Source organism: Apis laboriosa, unplaced genomic scaffold (genome assembly GCF_014066325.1).
Source record: "Apis laboriosa isolate Shangri-la unplaced genomic scaffold, ASM1406632v1 scaffold19_cov150, whole genome shotgun sequence".
Lineage (NCBI taxonomy): Eukaryota > Metazoa > Arthropoda > Insecta > Hymenoptera > Apidae > Apis > Apis laboriosa.
In genome coordinates, this window is record NW_025222278.1 from 1,968,969 (window position 1) to 1,985,930 (window position 16,962).

Sequence of the window (16,962 nt, forward strand, 5' to 3'; positions counted from 1 at the left end):
AAAAAAAAAAAAAAAAAAAAAAAAAAGAAAATACCCATCATCGTGCTTATACACAGTTCGATGTACTGATTTTATTCGATACATCTTATTCGTTTATTTTATACCCGTACAGAGTCTCCATTCATCTGAGAGAAGAACCGTCTCATCCCAAGACAACAATATACCAAAAGCTTGGTGGTACGAATGCCGAACTCCATCATATCCTCGCGTATACACACGTCACACGAAACCAACGTTTTATTCATCGAATCGATACATCTTCCCTCCCCTCTCTTTCTCTCTCTCCCATCTCCCCTCCCCCGCATTCCCGTGACCCGTATCAAGAAACCGCCACGAAGCGAGGATACATTTTATTGTCGCGCGGATACAGCTCTTAACTTCCTGTCTCTCGCGCGGATTCTAACAACAAAGCTCCGAAACCTGGGGGAAGCCTTTCCCGTATCGCACGATAGCCCTCCTTTCTCTCCTTTATCCCTCCTCCTCCTCCTCCTTCTCTCCTCTCTCCCCTCCTGCCCCCTCCTCCTCCCTTCCTTTTGCCATGGAATCTTACGCTGGAAACCGAGGTTACAACGTTTTTATGGGACATGCCCCCTGGAGAGAATCCAGGGAGGGAGTGGGAGGGGTGAGGAGGGTTGCAGATTCATCCGGCCTCGTTTAGATACGACTCCTCCGCCAATTCAGATACACCGAAATTGCGCAAACCGGCGGGCATAACCGCGCCAGTAAAACCTTCATCGTGGCTCTTTCCGATTCCCCCACTCTCCCGACCACTCACCACACCGCGATATGCTCCTCTTCCCCTCCCCTTCCACCTCGCCTCCTTCGACCCCTGACCCCACGCCTCCCCGCGCTCGTAATCCTACGTCTACGCTCGACCCCCCCCCTCTCCTCCCACACTCACAGTTTTACGCTTTCTCCCTTTGCAACGTTTTCTTCTTCTTTTTCTTCTTTCTCTTCTTCTCCTTCTCCTTCTCCTTCTTCTTCTTCTTCTTCTTCTTCTTCTTCTTTTTTCTCTTTTATTCTTTGGCTTCGCGTTGGAAGTGTGCTCGTGGAGGCCATTTCTCGTGAGCATCAAACGATTCCACTCCGCGAACGTGCCGTTTATTCAAGCAAGAGATGGTCCGAGTCTTGTTTTGGTGTATATCGCTCTTTTCGCGGTTAAGAGTTTTCGTGAATGGGAGTGTAAATGGTTGGTTTTGGTTATGGTTTGTTCGGTAATTGTTACGCGGTTGTCGGTTTGAGGTTACGTTTGCAAGTCGTATCGTATCTACTACGTCTTGAAAAATTTTATTCTTCTCGTAATTGAGAGTAATTGTAACATCAGATTTTTACGTAATTCAATATTACGTGTAATATGTTTTTATAAAATTGTAGATCGGATCGAGTATATTTTTGGAAAGATAGCTCATCTTTAAGATAAAATTTATGGCAATTATGTTGTTGTTCCAAACGAATTTCATCGATTTCACGAAATACGATTCGAAGTAAGCTGCGTTCGTGTAAGAAAATACGTGACAAACGGCAGTAGTGAAAACCGTGTTTCAAAAAACACAGTGTCCGATCGTTTTTTGCGCGCAATCTTTCGCGGTATGAGATTTCAGCAAATTTACGCAACGTATTAACGCCGCAGATGTTTAGTTTCAACGGAAGTATTTACGCAAGAAGCTATTGAAACACAACATATGGCGGGTGTACTCAGGGCGAGCGTTGAGGTTTCATCCTCGCCTTGTTTCCGGTGAAACTGCATCTCTCGTAAACGCCATCTTTACACTGTGAGTGCAGAAATGTGTTTACACGGTGCCGGAAATGGACGTAAACCTTCGTAAAATGGTTGGGGACGTGTCGAAGAGATGAGTTTGCCCCTCGTGAATCTTTGCAACGTCTTATTTATAGTGATAACATCCTCTCTTAGGGATTAGTAGAGATTTTTATTCGGAGAGAAAAATTTTATTCTTCTCCTTTTTTTTTTTATATATTTAAAATTCTCTTAATATTAATTTTCATAAATATTTATGTTACGTGTGTACGTATCATTCTTTTTGGACGATGAGAACACATTTGAGGAATGTTTAACGAAAACGTGTCTCTAAAATTAAACTTATGTAATGTATTTTATTATGTAAAAAGAATTTACCAAAAAAAAAAAAATAATAAATTAGAATAAATTTTGAGGAAACTGTTTAAGAGATCGTTTTTGTAATAAAAAAATGTTACGATATTATTATTATTACAATAAATATGTAATCGAACAATGAACGAGTCGAAGTTAAAAAATTATAAATTCAAATGACGAATTTATATCTTGGAAACAAAATTCGTATCTATGAAAAATATAAAATAATTGCATTCCCATAGCACCCGGAGACACCGATACATCACGTCAATTTTCGATGTCCATAAGAAAGACGAATCGATATATGTATTTCCATTGATATTTGTTTCCGTTTCCATTTATTCATGTAATTTATATCTCGATTTCATATTCTATCCGGTCGACTCTATCGAGTCAATTTATATATGAACTCTCCACTGTTGCAAGCGAGAATATAACGGATATTTATGCATAGCGTGAAAATTTAAGATCAACGCGTACACGACCTTTTATATATTTTATAATCCCTCCTGTCACGAAGAGATATAGACAGTTCTCATCTGTTCCAGACAATAGTTTATAGCGATATTTTTCGCTTTGATTTTTTTTTTTTTTTTTATTTTATTTTCCGTAGAAATTCTTTCTTCCCAAATTTTAGCTTACAATGGTATTCCCGATATTCTCATTTTTCTCCATTTTTTTCGGAATTTTTTTAAAATTCATTTTTTTCGTTTCAAAAATTCCGGAAAATTTCACGTATTATTCCGATAAAAATTAAATGTTCAGCGGATTAATGATAACAATTTTTTCTTTTTTTTTTTTTTTAAATGACTTTATATAAAAATGAAATTATAAAAACTCGTACAGATATTGTCAATGCAAAATTTAATTACAACTTTTTTTTCCACGTTTGAAAAGTTATATACGATTGGTAGAATGAAATATTTTCTGTAGATTTGTAATTGATATCATTGCCTACTATTTAATTTATATAAAACGCAATTTCACGAGGAACGTATCAAATTTGAATTTGAATAGCAGCATTGTAACATTAATGAAGTTTTGTTCGAGAAGATTTGTATACAAGTGATGAACAACATGATAAAATTGTATTCGTTATTCAATTTCGATCCTTTTTTTTGATTTACTCGTTTTATTTGGAAATATTGATAAAAAGACTAAAGAATAATGTTTTCAATTTAAACAAAATTCATTGAAAAAAAACTTTAATTCCTTTTTTATTCCAATATTTCGAATAATGAAAGTAACGAATTGACGAACAACAAATAATTAGTTTTAGTAATTTGACTATATATACAACGACCACTAAAAGACCATTTCATTTTTTTATTCCAATCCATTTCAATATCTATCGAAAAATCAATAAATAGATTTCCGAAGCGATTTTAAAACCAATATAAAATTGATAGAAAAAAAAAAAAAAAAAAAAAAAAAATAATACTAAAATCAATATGAAAATCCAAAAATACGTCAAAAATGTCGATTCTCTGTACAAAAATAAAAGTTTTCTCCACAACTATTATTTTTCTTTTTATCACTAATATCTGCAATAACAATCATTAACAATTATTTTCAAAATAAATCATTTCAATCTCCCATTTTCTTCATCCTTTAATATCTCGTACAATTATTAACGTTATAATATTTTACTTATAAAGAAAGAAAGAAAGAAAGAAAGAAAGAAAAGATATCCTATCAACAAATTTCACCAAAACTCACAAGACAATCCTCAATAAAAAAAGAAATCGCGAAAAAAGAAAGGAGATTGGAATTGGTTATATATATGTATATAATAAACCAGACAAAAACAGATTAAAAAATCCGCAAAAACCAATAACCAACCAATCATCCATTGTTCTCGCGGATCGTCGCGATTCGGCCGCGAACCGGCCGCCAATTAAACAGCTTAGGATTCGCTCGGCCAATTATCCCCAACGATGACTGTATAAAGTCATCGACGCCGACGCGAACCGCCCGCGGCCTCCAACATTCTCTTCCTCCGACACCGCCGTCGATCCACTACCCTCCCCACCCTCCACGGTCGACGTTCCTCTTTCCGGGTCCACCCTTCCTCCTTCCTCCTCCAACCACCACCACCAACCACCCCCGTCACCTGGAAGCCTCGAGCCCCGCAAACTTGGTGCCTATGCTAATTGACTTCGCGTACCACACCCCCTTTTCTCCCTCCTCGACACCCTTTTGCCATCCGCCTATCCTCTCTCTCTCTCCTCTTCTCGCTCTTTCTCCAACTGCGTTTCACTCATTTCACTCTCTCTCTCTCTCGCTCTCGCTCTCGTTCTCGCTCTCGGTCTCGCTCTCTCGCTCTTTGTACGTACGGATCGACACTGTAAACCATCGTGGTTTAAAGTCAATTAACGCCTTCCCCGAGACAGCTCGTTCTGACCTTTTCGATCAACGAACCGACCGCCTCTCCGGCGTCGAATTCCATTGTTCTCCTTCGATATGCGAATCGTTTTTTTTTTTTTTTTCCTTTTTTCCCTTTTCTTTCTTTCTTTCTTTCTTTCTTTCTTTCCTCCGCTCTTTTTTCGTTTTTTTTTTTTTTTGTTTTTAATTTCTTTGCCTCGGTTTCGACGCGCGCATTTGATGAATTTATTCTCTCTGGCTGATTGGATTATTGATTTTCGTCGGTATTCATGAATGAGGAAACGAAAGGAAGATATTGGTGATGTAAAGGGAGGTGAGGTGGCTTCTTTGAGGGATTTTCGCTTTTTGGGATGATTTTGTTAATTGACAATTTTTGAAGATTTTGTTTTTAAGGAATTCTTTTGTATTGAATTATCAATGATGGAAATAGTTTAAAAGATTCGTGAGATTGATTTTCTCGGTAAGTTAATATATTTCGATATTGAAAATTGTTACTGTACAATGAATTTGAGGATAACAAATGAACAAATTTCCTCTAATAATAATCCTCGATCGGATACATTAATTATTCCATGTTAAACTTTCCAACTTTTCTGTTCGAAAGGCTCACTAAAAGAAAATTCTAAAAAATGATGGATCAGACAGCGAAAATTTTATTTTACAACTTGGATTTATTCGCAATTTACCTCGAACACCGTATCAAATTCGAACGCTTGTTTCTTGTTTTGACATGTTTTCGAAATATACATCAATAGTTTCGATCCGAGTTTCCAGGCCAATTTTCCAAGTTGAAAAGTCGAAATTACCGATGTTTCGAAAGCTTAGATAATGGATCGCGTTCCTCGAAATAAAGCTAACCCCCGATTTGCCTCGAAGGGGTTAATCGTGGAAACTTCTGTACGACAGAATACTGGATAAGAGTTTATCCGTGTCTGGAAATACAAGCTTTGTTGATATTGCGAATGTTAATCGATAAGTTAATAATTAAGCCTTCAGAATCGATGGGTACATGTATACACATACATACATATGTACAGCCGGAAGTTGAGCGAGAAGCGATGATTAAAAACCATTTCGAAGTTTCGCAATTATAAATTGCCCTTGTAAAATCGTGCAACTGCGTAAAACTCCGATTTGAATTAATCCAATATCTTTACACAACATCTTTTCGCGAGTTAACAAGAAAAATTCTTTCTCACCAACAACGACAATTAATTATTATATTATTATATTAATTTTATATTAATTTTATTATATTAATTATTATATTAATTTTATATTACTTATAAATCCGGTGAACGCATAAAATTGGAACGAAAATTTCGAGCGAATTAGTTGAATGAATATCGTTAAAAAGAAAAAATTGTCGAGGGCAGTAAATTGATCGGAGGTTGTACCGTGAACCGTAGCGTGAAAAATGAATCATCAAGGCCTTTAAGAAACCCATCGAGCAATGGTCTCGCACGAGAGCAACAAGCGGTGTAAACGCATCGATGTGTAAACGGGAGAGTCGCATTTCTCGCCAATTCAGCGAGTTACAAGGCTGACGTCACCGGCTGCGCATAATTCGATTCAATTCGCTTAATTTTGCGAAAATTGCCAATCTTCTCCGGGGGCGCGGCCGAGTTCCTCGAGTCGCGATAGTTGCCCTATCCTCCTAGATCCTTTCGTTCTTCCGCCTCCGCCTCCTGCCTTCCCCCTTATTATTCGTATTTTCCAAGCCGCGTGTTGAAACGTGGACCATTTTTCAAGGAAAAAATCCACGATGCGCGAGTCGTTCTTTTCCAACGAAAATTCTTTTTTTGTTTGTTGTTGGACAAAAGAAATAGGATAAAAGATCGGGGGGGGGGGGAGGGGAGGGGGAATAAATAGTAAGGGAATAGTAAAGGGAACGTTCATATTTTTCCAAAAATATTTCTACGAAATATTCAATTGAAAGTAAATTTTTTGTTAAAAATGTGAAATTATCGACCACCACCTTTCTCGCTATTCCTCCCTTTCTTATTATCAACCGTACAAAGCTTAATTCGTCCAATTAATTTGTTTTCTATTATGAGTAAAAGCTTGTACGTGTACCAGCAGATCGGTTGGTGTGCTCGGCTGCTGGCTCGGCCGTAATAAAACTAAATGAATTAGAGCGTGCGGAGAACGGAAGTGGAGGTTCGAACAACCACGAGGTCGATTCAATTTAGATGCCGGCTCTATTTTCACGATATCAAACGATCTTTTATCGGTTTCTATTCCGATGAAAACGATACTTGCTTCTGTTAGACATTTTATTTTTTCATTTTTATTTATTTTTTTCTGCTTCTTTTTTTTTTTGCCTCTACATTCCACATTCGATTATAATGTTTCGTTCCGATTTCAATTCGCTATTTCTCTTCTATTTTATCCTTTTATAAATAAGTTTAACAAAACGACGATTGATTGATTCAGTTTTGGAATGAATTCTATAGATCGATGCTTGAATTCAAGTTACGAATTTACTTTCGATGTAAATTCGATATAAATATTTTTTTTCGAAAATATTCGAACGTTCTCTCCATCTCTTTTCCAATTTTTCCCCTTTTATCCTTTTTTCATTTCTTTCGCAAATTTTTCGGAATGTTGGGCAACTCTCGTCTCGGAAAAGAGAAAAACGAAAACTCGCATCACCTTTTGCACTCGATCCCCTTTTCTTTCGAACGTTGCTGCGCATGCTTGCTCGGCCGCCATGGCGTACCACCATTAAGGTCATGGGGTCAGAGTATCTCGAACCTGACATTCCTTCCCACGAACGATTTGGTGCACCGTCGAATTTACGAGCCACCGCTTTTCCTCCCTTTCTCGATTGCTCTCGTTTACTTTCGTCCAAACGCTTTCGTTCAAACGGAGTCACGTTTCAACGGGTGATTCGATGGAACATTTTTTTTTCGAAAACTTTGCTGCTGCCGAAAGCACTGAATTTTTTTAGATTATATCCTACAGCAAAGCGACATTTTGCCAACATTTACGCAAAGAATATTTTGTTAAAGATGGAAGATTTTACGAGATTTCTTCGAGATTTTTAATTCAATTTTTTTTTCAGGTTATGTTCTATAATTTGAAAAGTTTTCTTCGAAAGAGGTATCGTAATTTCTCGAACAGTTTAAACTTTCCAGAATAAGGAAATTACATGGAATTGATGTATATCTGTTTGATTATATTTATCTTTGAAACTTTGATTCGAATTGAGAAACTTAATAAGTTGAAATTTGAACAAGCAAAAAGGGAGAAAGTAAAATCTTTAGTTATACAAATAAATAAGATTCGATCGCGAGTAACAATCAAGTTGGCTTGTCGTTGATGAGTAAATATTTATGGAACGATAAAAGTTATTAAATTATTCCTCTTTCCTAGTAAGATATATATATAATCGCGTAATTTGAAGGCCGAGGATCTTACGGTTGTAAAGTTTCGGCCGAAGAATTTTGTTTGGAGAGAAAAAGTTTCGTTTCAGAGTGCACGAGTTTCTGTGCCAGAATTGAGCATAAAGCCGCCCTCGAATAGTTCGAGTGTTCGAAATTTCAACTCGTCGAAAAGTTGTTCTATCCATTTTACCGTCCAATTATTTGAAGAATACTTCAAATATATCGAATAATTCGAGTAGCTTAATCCATTACGCGCTTTCTAACGATTCATTAAGATGAATACCATCCGCACTATCCTCGTAAAACACTATCTTAATTGAGTCTTCCTTCATATATTAAAAAAAAAATCTATACCTTCATTTTTCAAAATTTTATCGTACGCTTTAAATCTTCCAAAGTGCAACATTTGATCTAACTGTTCAACGTTTAATCATATATATATATATTTTTAGATTTTCTAAATTTTAAACGATCGCCTTTAAAAATTGCCAAGAGCGCCGTGTAACAGATTTATCGTATGTGTCGTATTGAAAAAGTAGGAGAAAAATCACTCCCCCTGCCCCCACGTCAAGTTTATTTATAATTTCCACGGAAGCGTTTCCAGAGATATATGATACACCGCTGCGGAATCATTTACTTTCATTCGTTTCTTGCAAACGTATTAGTAGGAAACCTAGGATACTGCGCGGACGGTCTTATTTTTCTGTCTCAAATGAGAAATCTAGTTTCGCGTGCTGCGAGGAAGCAATATTTGCTTCGAGCTGGCGTACCCCTCTGTTTAAAATGAAGGATAAAGACGTCGCGTGGGTGGATTTTATTTAAACAGTGAAAAGGGCGAATCAACCCCGCAAACAAATCTTCTCGGTAGTCTCTCTAATATCAGCGTATCATCACATTCTATAAACATATTCGAACTCTCCCCTCCACCCCTCCACCCCTCGCTTCCATCTCGATCTCGTTGCATCTCCGCCAATTTATTTCCTTCCCCCCCCNCCCCCCCCCCTCCCCTCGTATCTTTATTTCCAATCCAATCGCGTTTCTTTCCAATATTTTTCAAGAAAATATTTGGAGGGGAATAGGCACGAAAGTTTCATAGTTTTTTTTTCCAATTTTACATTAAAAATTTGGAAATATATAAAAAGGAAGAAAAATCTATCGCAGGATTAAAAATTCAATCCTAAGGATATCGTGATAATTTCGAGAGAATTTTCAAAGATCAAAATAATCAATCGAACGTCTTAACTCTAACTAAACTTGGATTTGCGGCCAAGAAATATCGAAGAAGGATCGCGATTTGATCGTAGATCGCGAGAATGAGATAACAACTCGAGCGAATTTCGATAAAAATCGAACGCCTCGAAGACGAATTTGCCAAGAAAGAAGAAAGGAAGGAAAGGAGAGGGGGATATCAGATAATCGAGCCTTTCAACTCTAATCTCCGCTACTTTCCCAAGATTATGCTGACCCCTCGGTGTTTGCATCGCATGCAACACCGGCGAGACATTTAGCAATCCGAACAAATTGGATTTCCTTAGTCTCGTCCACCCCCCTCCCCCCTCCCTCCCCTTTCCATCCATCCTCGAAACAAAGAGGGTGGAGGGAAGAATGAATGACAAAAAAAGAAAAAAGAAAAGAAGAAAAAGGAAAAGAAAAGAAAGAGAGGGAAAAGAGAAGAAAAGAGAGAAAAAAAATGTCGAGCGGCAATAGAGAAAGATGAAATCTATTTACCAGTGTGCACCCGTGCTAGCGTCGATTCAATTTCCCGGGGGGTGCTTTACGTTTCGAAGCCTTGCAACGACTCCGTTATAACCGTCAAGAACGCAGGCATGTACATTCGTACATAGAGGAATATACAGGGTGTCCTGTATAATTTGTCGCAAAAGTTAATATTTGAACGATTCGAAGAGAAAATTCTCGTAAACTTGTAAATTTGTTATTATCTCTCTGGGAACTTAAAAATTATGATAGTATTAAAACAGAGGATTATAATTTTCGAAATCCTGAGAATCTTTTTTTACATGGAGAATTTAATAGAATCCACGATGATATACAAACTTTTACTGATACTCAAACTTTTCGAAAAAAATTTGAAAATTCTACTTAAATATATTCAAAACTAGATTTTCTAAATTTCTCGTTATTTTTCTTTACCTATTTTTCCATCACGGAATAACTCGTACACCCAGAAAAAGAAACACACTTTCGAAACAATACTTTCAACTTGTCGAAACAAAAATTCCATCCCCAACCCAATCCGCTCCCCTATCACGCTCAAACAATTTCGAATAATTTCAAAAGAGAGAAGAGAGAGGGGAGAAACGATCTATTCCTTCCCACTCGAGGGTCGCGTCGCGTAATTTCCTCGTAACTGCCCCGACACGGCTCGTATTAAGCGTCTATCCGCGTCTATCCGCGTCTATCGATCTTCCGCCCCCGGTGTGTGACGCGCGGCCAGCAGCCCCGCGCGAGATAATGCATCGCGTGCACGCAGGATGGCTGGCCGGCTGATATTTGGCCTCGAAAGGGGCGCGCGCGATTATCGTGGATGAACCGCGGCGGATGAAATTTGTTTCGGCTCTCTCTTCCTGCTTCGCGATATTGTAACGGGGAGGGGGGGGTGGAAAGGAGAGGGAAGGAGGTTTGACACGTTGCATGGAACATTTGTACGCACGAGGAGGTTGTTTTCACGCGGTGGGGAGGATTTAAAAGTGTTAAAAGTGTTTAGGGGGTTGGAAGGTTCCAGGGATATTTTTGGGGTTCGTGATGAAGAGTCAGTGTTGGTATATTGCGAGGAGGATATTGTAGAGAAGAATTTGTTAATAGTAGGGTTTAAGGGGGTTTTAGAGAAGGTTGTGTTTCGTGGTGGGTGTTCGTGGCGAAAAGTAGGTGTTGATATATTCCTAGAGTAGTTGTATTTGTTCGAAGAATTGATATTTTGTGATATTCATAGAGAAGGATTCAAGAAGGATTTAAAAATAGAAAGGATAAAAATAAAAAGGATTTAAAAAAATTTAAAAAAGGATTTAATTTAAAAATAGGGTTTAGATGTGTTGTGTTAAATGATATTCTGGTGACGTGGTAGGTGTTCGTGGCGAAAAGTAGGTGTTGATATATTCCTAGAGCGTTTTATTTGTTCGAAGAATTGATATTTTCTGATATTCATAGAGAAGGATTCAAGAAGGATTTAAAAATAGAAAGGATAAAAATAAAAAGGATTTAAAAAAAAAGGATTTAAAAATAAAAAGAAAGGATTTAATTTAAAAATAGTTTAGATGTGTGAAGATTGTGTTAAATGATATTCTGGTGACATGGTGGATGTTCGTGGCAAAAAGTAGGTGTTGATATATTCCTAGAGCGTTGTATTTGTTCGAAGTATTGATATTTTGTGGTATTTAAGGAGGAGAATTCAAGAGAGATTTGTTAAAATTAGGGGAAGATTCTATTGAATGACATTCTGGTGTAACGTTCATGGTGAAAAGTAGGTATTGATATATTTCAAGAGTTATAATTGAATGTTCATGGGGAGTATTTGTTCGAAGTATTGATATTTTGTGGTATTCATGGAGGAGGATTCAGGAATTAAAAGTAGTAAGGATTTAATTTAAAAATAGAGTTTATGAAAAGTAGGTGTTGATATGTTCCTAGAGCGTTGTATTTGTTCAAAGAATTGATATTTTGTGATATTCATAGAGAAGGATTCAAGAAGGATTTAAAAATAGAAAGGATTTAATTTAAAAATAGGGTTTAGAGATGTGAAGATTGTATTGAATGATATTCTGGTGACGTGGTGGGTGTTCGTGGCGAAAAGTAGGTGTTGATATATTCCTAGAGCGTTGTATTTGTTCGAAGAATTGATATTTTGTGTGAAGATTGTATCGAGTGACATTCTGGTGAAAAGTAGGTGTTGATATATTCCAAGATTGTAATTGAACGTTCATGGCGAGAAAAGTATTTGATCAAAGTATTTATTCACATGTGGTATTTATAGAGGAGGATTCAGGAAGGATTTGTTAAAATTAGGATTTAGGGGTATGAAGATTGTATTCGTTGGTGTCGAGTGACATTCTAGTGACGTGGTTCGTGGCGAAAAGTGTTGATATATTCCAAGAGCTGTAATTGAACATTCATGGCGAGAAAAGTATTTAATCAAAGTATTGATATTTTATGGTATTCATAAAGGAAGATTCAGGAAGGATTTAATTTAAAAATAGAGTTTAGGTATATGAAGATTGTTGGTGTTGAGTGACATTCTAGCGACGTGGTGGGTGTTCGTGGCGAAAAGTAGGTGTTGATATATTCCTAGAGCGTGGTAATCAAGAACAATTTGTTAAAAATAGGGTTTAAAGGGGTTCGAAGATTGGGTTTCGTGGTGGGTGTTCGTAGGCGTTGTATATTTCGAGGATTACATTCTAATCGAGAAGAATTTGTTAAAAGTAGAGTTTGAGAAATTTATATTTTTGTTGGCATCGATATTTTGAATGGAGAGAAAAGTATTTGTTCAGAGTATTGATATTTTGTGGTATTCATAGAAGAGGATTCATAAAAGGATTTTAAAACTAGAGTTTAGGAAACTAGAGTTTGTGAAAATTGTATTCGTTGGTGTTGAGTAACATGGTGGGTATTCGTGGCGAAAAGTAATTGATATATTCGTGGTAGTCGAGAAGAATTTGTTAAAAATTAAAAAAAGGGTTTAGAAGTTTGGTATGGTTGTGTATTCGTTGCTACTGAGTGATTTTGTTTTGAAGTATCGATATTTTGTGACATTCACGGAGGAGGATTCAGAAAGGATTTGTTAACAGTAGGGTTTAGAGATTCGAATTGTGTTCCGTGGTGTTGAACGATATTTTGATGACGTGATATCGATATTGGAGAAGAATTTAATCCTTAGGATTCCTATATCGAATGTGGCTCGACATCACATTTCTTACACCAACTCCAATGTCGAGCTAGATTTGGCATTATTCAAGCAGTTTCTAAAATAATTTAAAATTTTTTTCAAAATACTTTGTAATACTTTGTAATACTTTACATAATATTTTATTGAGATCCTCTTTTTAGATCCTTTTTATAAATGAATTAAGTTAATTATTGCTAGATAAAAAAAAAAAAAATTAAAGAGTGCAAAGGGTTAAAATTAAAAGTAGGGTTTAGGTTTGGTTTTATTCGTTGGTATTGATTGAGTAATTTTGTTTAAACATATTTGTTTAGAAGTATAGATATGATATTCATGAAGGGGAAGAATTTGTTAAAACTGAGATATTGAGTGACATTCCGATAATGTGACGAAAAAGACTTGTTAAAAGTAGAGTTTAAGGGGGTTGAACGCTTTCGTTGATATTATTGGGTTATTAATAAAATATATAAACTGTTATTAATAGAAACTTAAACTGCTAGTAAATTGTTACGATTATTAGACGTATGTATTATTCTTGTATGTATATGCAAATATAGCCTCATTATAAGAAACTTTTGTTTCAAACTTCGATCAATAGTTTTGCGCTCGTGTAAATTATAGTCGCGAGCATAGTTCGGAGAAACTTGTTTTCGCTGAAATTTAACCGATAATCTTTCGTCTCTTCGGAAATTATTAACTAAAATTTTAAATAAAATAACATCCATTCGTTAATTCAAACTCAATTTCATTATATGATTAAAAGATCGATAATTTTTAACTTTAATATTCGCAATCAATCCCATTGTTATTTTTAAACCATTTCATTCATTTAAAGTTAAACGAAAGAAATATCCGAAACCTAACCTAACCTAACATCTTCTCACGATCCTCACACGCGACACGATGTATAATTCATCAGAATATCATCTTTTCTCTCTTTATCTCTACCCGTTCTCCTCCACCCTCTTATACACCAGTTCTTATATAAACCATCAATTCCCACCCATGTTAAATTCTCCTTTGCACTTCATATATTATACGTAAGCATCGTACACTACCGTGTCACCCTGTTGCGTCTAAATTCTTTCGCAGAAGAGAGAGGAGGCAAAAAGTGGAAAAATTCTGGAGTAAGAATGATTCGTTTTCTACTCACCAATTTCGTCGAACGTTGAAGAACGATGCTCGTCGTCTCGTTCCAGAGAGAAAGAGAGAGAGAGAGAGAGAAAAAGAGAGAGAGGAGAGCCGTTCTCATCAATCCTCCCCCAAACACTCGCGTGAATTTACTACTTTCCCCTCCTTCCTCCCCCCTCCTCCTCCTCGATCGATCGATTCTATTCATTTTCTCGGCCGAGTATCGAGAGACCGATTCGAATTACCAGAGATCGAAAAAAAAAAAAGAAAAAAAAGAAGAAAGGAAAGAGAAGAAGTGAAAAGAGAGAGGTGAGAGGTTTTGGAAAATTTTCTAACTTCGATCCTTTTTTTTTTTTCAATCGATATTGTCGGTGGTTAAACGTCCGGAAAATTGTATAATTGGTTGTGAAGGGGGTGTGAAGAGGGATGACGAGTTTGGATGAATGCGTGTTTTAATTGGAGATAAATGTGTTTTCTCTCCGTGATTCTTTGATCAATCGAGAGAAGAAGAATGATAGAGGATATCTCGATTGAAACATTGTTGTTGGTTAATTGGGATCGGTGTTAAAAGAAGAATTGTCGCCCGATTCGGGATAAAAAGTGTGAAAAAGGGGGGCGAGATAAGTGTGTACTCATCGATCGAGAGAAGATATAAATTGCTTGGAAAAAGATTTCGACCGAAGTACAAATATAAAATGAAAAATATCACGAGACGAAATATTTTCGAAAAAAAAATTTAATTACTCGTCCAATCATCGTCGATTATCTGTTAGATTTGAAACAAAGAACGGTCAAATTCGAACAATTTTTTTTTCCACCATAAAATATAAAAGAAGAAATTAGAAAGTACGATTTAAAACTACTATTTAAAAATCATTGAATTAACATCAACAGAGGAAACGAGTTTTCCTTTAAAAATTATCACGACACTAATTCCTTTCTCGAAATCACGTGAAATCACGTGAAATCGATTCGTCAATACGACTAACACGCACGATACAATACCCATCGACGAATTTCAATCGGTGAGAATTCGTGCACGAGTTCCACGAGTCGAAAAAACAAAAAACAAAAAACAAACAAACGAAAAAAATTCCAATCATCCGGGAAAAAAAATCACCTCCTTCCACGACCGATGACATTTCCAGAGACATTCGTTCACAGCGCGAATTCGTGGCGAAATGGTTTAATTGATCGATTCGAGGCAGACGCGATTCGAATCCGTCGATTCCGTCGCCAGAGCTCTCGCGTGCAACAGTTGACGGCGGCGCATCGAGGCCGGGGGAGGGGAGGGGCTAATTGGGCTAATAGTTGCGGAAAAGTGGCCGACGACGGCCGATGTGTGTACACAGGAATACGTGTTATTACGCCGGTTAAGAAATTACCTTTTGGCCGCGCTTGTAACGAGCCCGCGACACGGAACCGGCCATCAACCGACAATTGCAGAAGCTGCGAGCCGGAATTGCAATTTGTCCGCTATCCGCTCCTCTCGCGCATCTGCCTCGAACACCTTTTCCCAACGATCAATCCCCCCTTCCCTCCTCCAAACTATTTCCTTTAATCCACTTAATTCGTTATTTCCCCCCCTTCCAAGTCCTCCGTTGATAAGCTTATTGAATTTCAACTCGACAAAGGATGAAATTTTTCGATTCGACGCGGTTGTAAAAAAAAATTCGACACATTGCGAGAAAGAGGATCGGATTTATCCGGATTATCGTTCGTCGGCAAGAAATTATTTTCCTCCCATCCGTTCTTCGATCTCTTTGATTGATTCCTTTATGAAAATTATAGGAGTATACGTGTTGTTGTTAATTGGAAAAAGAAAAGAAACAAAATGGGTTTATAATATTAATAGAATATTTCTGTTCTATCGGAATGGAGAGAGAAGATGACTCGTTTCGTTGAATATTGCCAAGTGGAATTAAATATTACAACAATGAGGAGTTGTTATAACAAAATTATTTTTGAATATATATATATATATCGACGAGATTATTGATTCAACGTGAAATCGATGAGGAAACTATCTCCTTCGATCCCTTTATATTATTCGTATTTCCGCGCGATTTATCGAATATTTCGGATGGAAAGATTCCTGGTTTCGAATGAGAATAGGTGGTCAAGGGAAAAGGGGGTGGGATGCGTGAAACAGGGTTAAAAGATTTCGATAATTCGCGGTGGCGAGCGGTGAAGGGGAAGGGACGGTCGTGAAACGATGCTCAAACAATGGCCAACTGGGACGACAAGTTCAATATTGAACGCATCGTTCGCACCCTTGCTGTTGTCGTTCTCGTTAATTCCCTCTAATATTCACCACCGATCTTTCCACGAGATTAATTTTATCGTGATCGAAAAAACCTCATCCTCCTCTTCCCTCGAAAGAAGAAGAAAAATTTCCATCTATATATATATATCAAAAAAGAAGAATTTTTCAAGAACAATTCGAATTGTGTTGTTATAGGGTGAGCAAACGGTGTAATGGCAGGGATGTAGAAATCGCAAAGAGGTCGATCGATGGCTGGGAAAGGTCAGAAGTGGAGCGAAGAGTATTGGAAACGGTTTTCACGGTTTCGCGGAGGAAATCGTAGGAGAGGCTGTCGAGATCACGAGCCCTCAAGTTTTAAGCATTTCGTTCGCAATTTCATTTTAAGTTTTAAGCACTGGATTATATATATATATATATACATATATATATATATATATATATATATATATACATATACATATACATATATATATATATGTATACTCGGTTCCGCAATATCGGCTTTAAAGGTGGCCCCCTCGTGGAGCCACGTAGCAACAGCAGTTACGGATGCCTTTCGTGTGGACCAATCGACGTGGAGAACGAGAAAAATGCATCGTAGAAACCGAGTCTCATCGTGTGGGACGAGATCCTCCGGTGCTCCTTCGAGAATCACCGATCGAACGTATTCTACGATACGTGATTTCGATGGGAATTACTTGGGTAAAGAACGTTAGGAAATACCGTTCGAACGTGTCTGATGAAAATACATGGATAGCCAAGAGAAAAGATTCTGTAATGGGTG

General features: G+C 37.1%; 1 long non-coding RNA gene across 2 annotated transcripts in view; it reads right to left on the reverse strand.

Moving 5' to 3' along the window:
- LOC122712108 overlaps positions 1–16,608 on the reverse strand; it is an 81,171-nt gene extending 64,563 nt beyond the window's left edge. For both annotated transcript variants that reach the window (XR_006346263.1, XR_006346262.1), the window contains exon 1: positions 13,935–16,608. This is a non-coding gene — a long non-coding RNA (uncharacterized LOC122712108). The remainder of the gene's footprint in view (positions 1–13,934) is intronic.
- Positions 16,609–16,962: the final 354 nt, after the last annotated feature.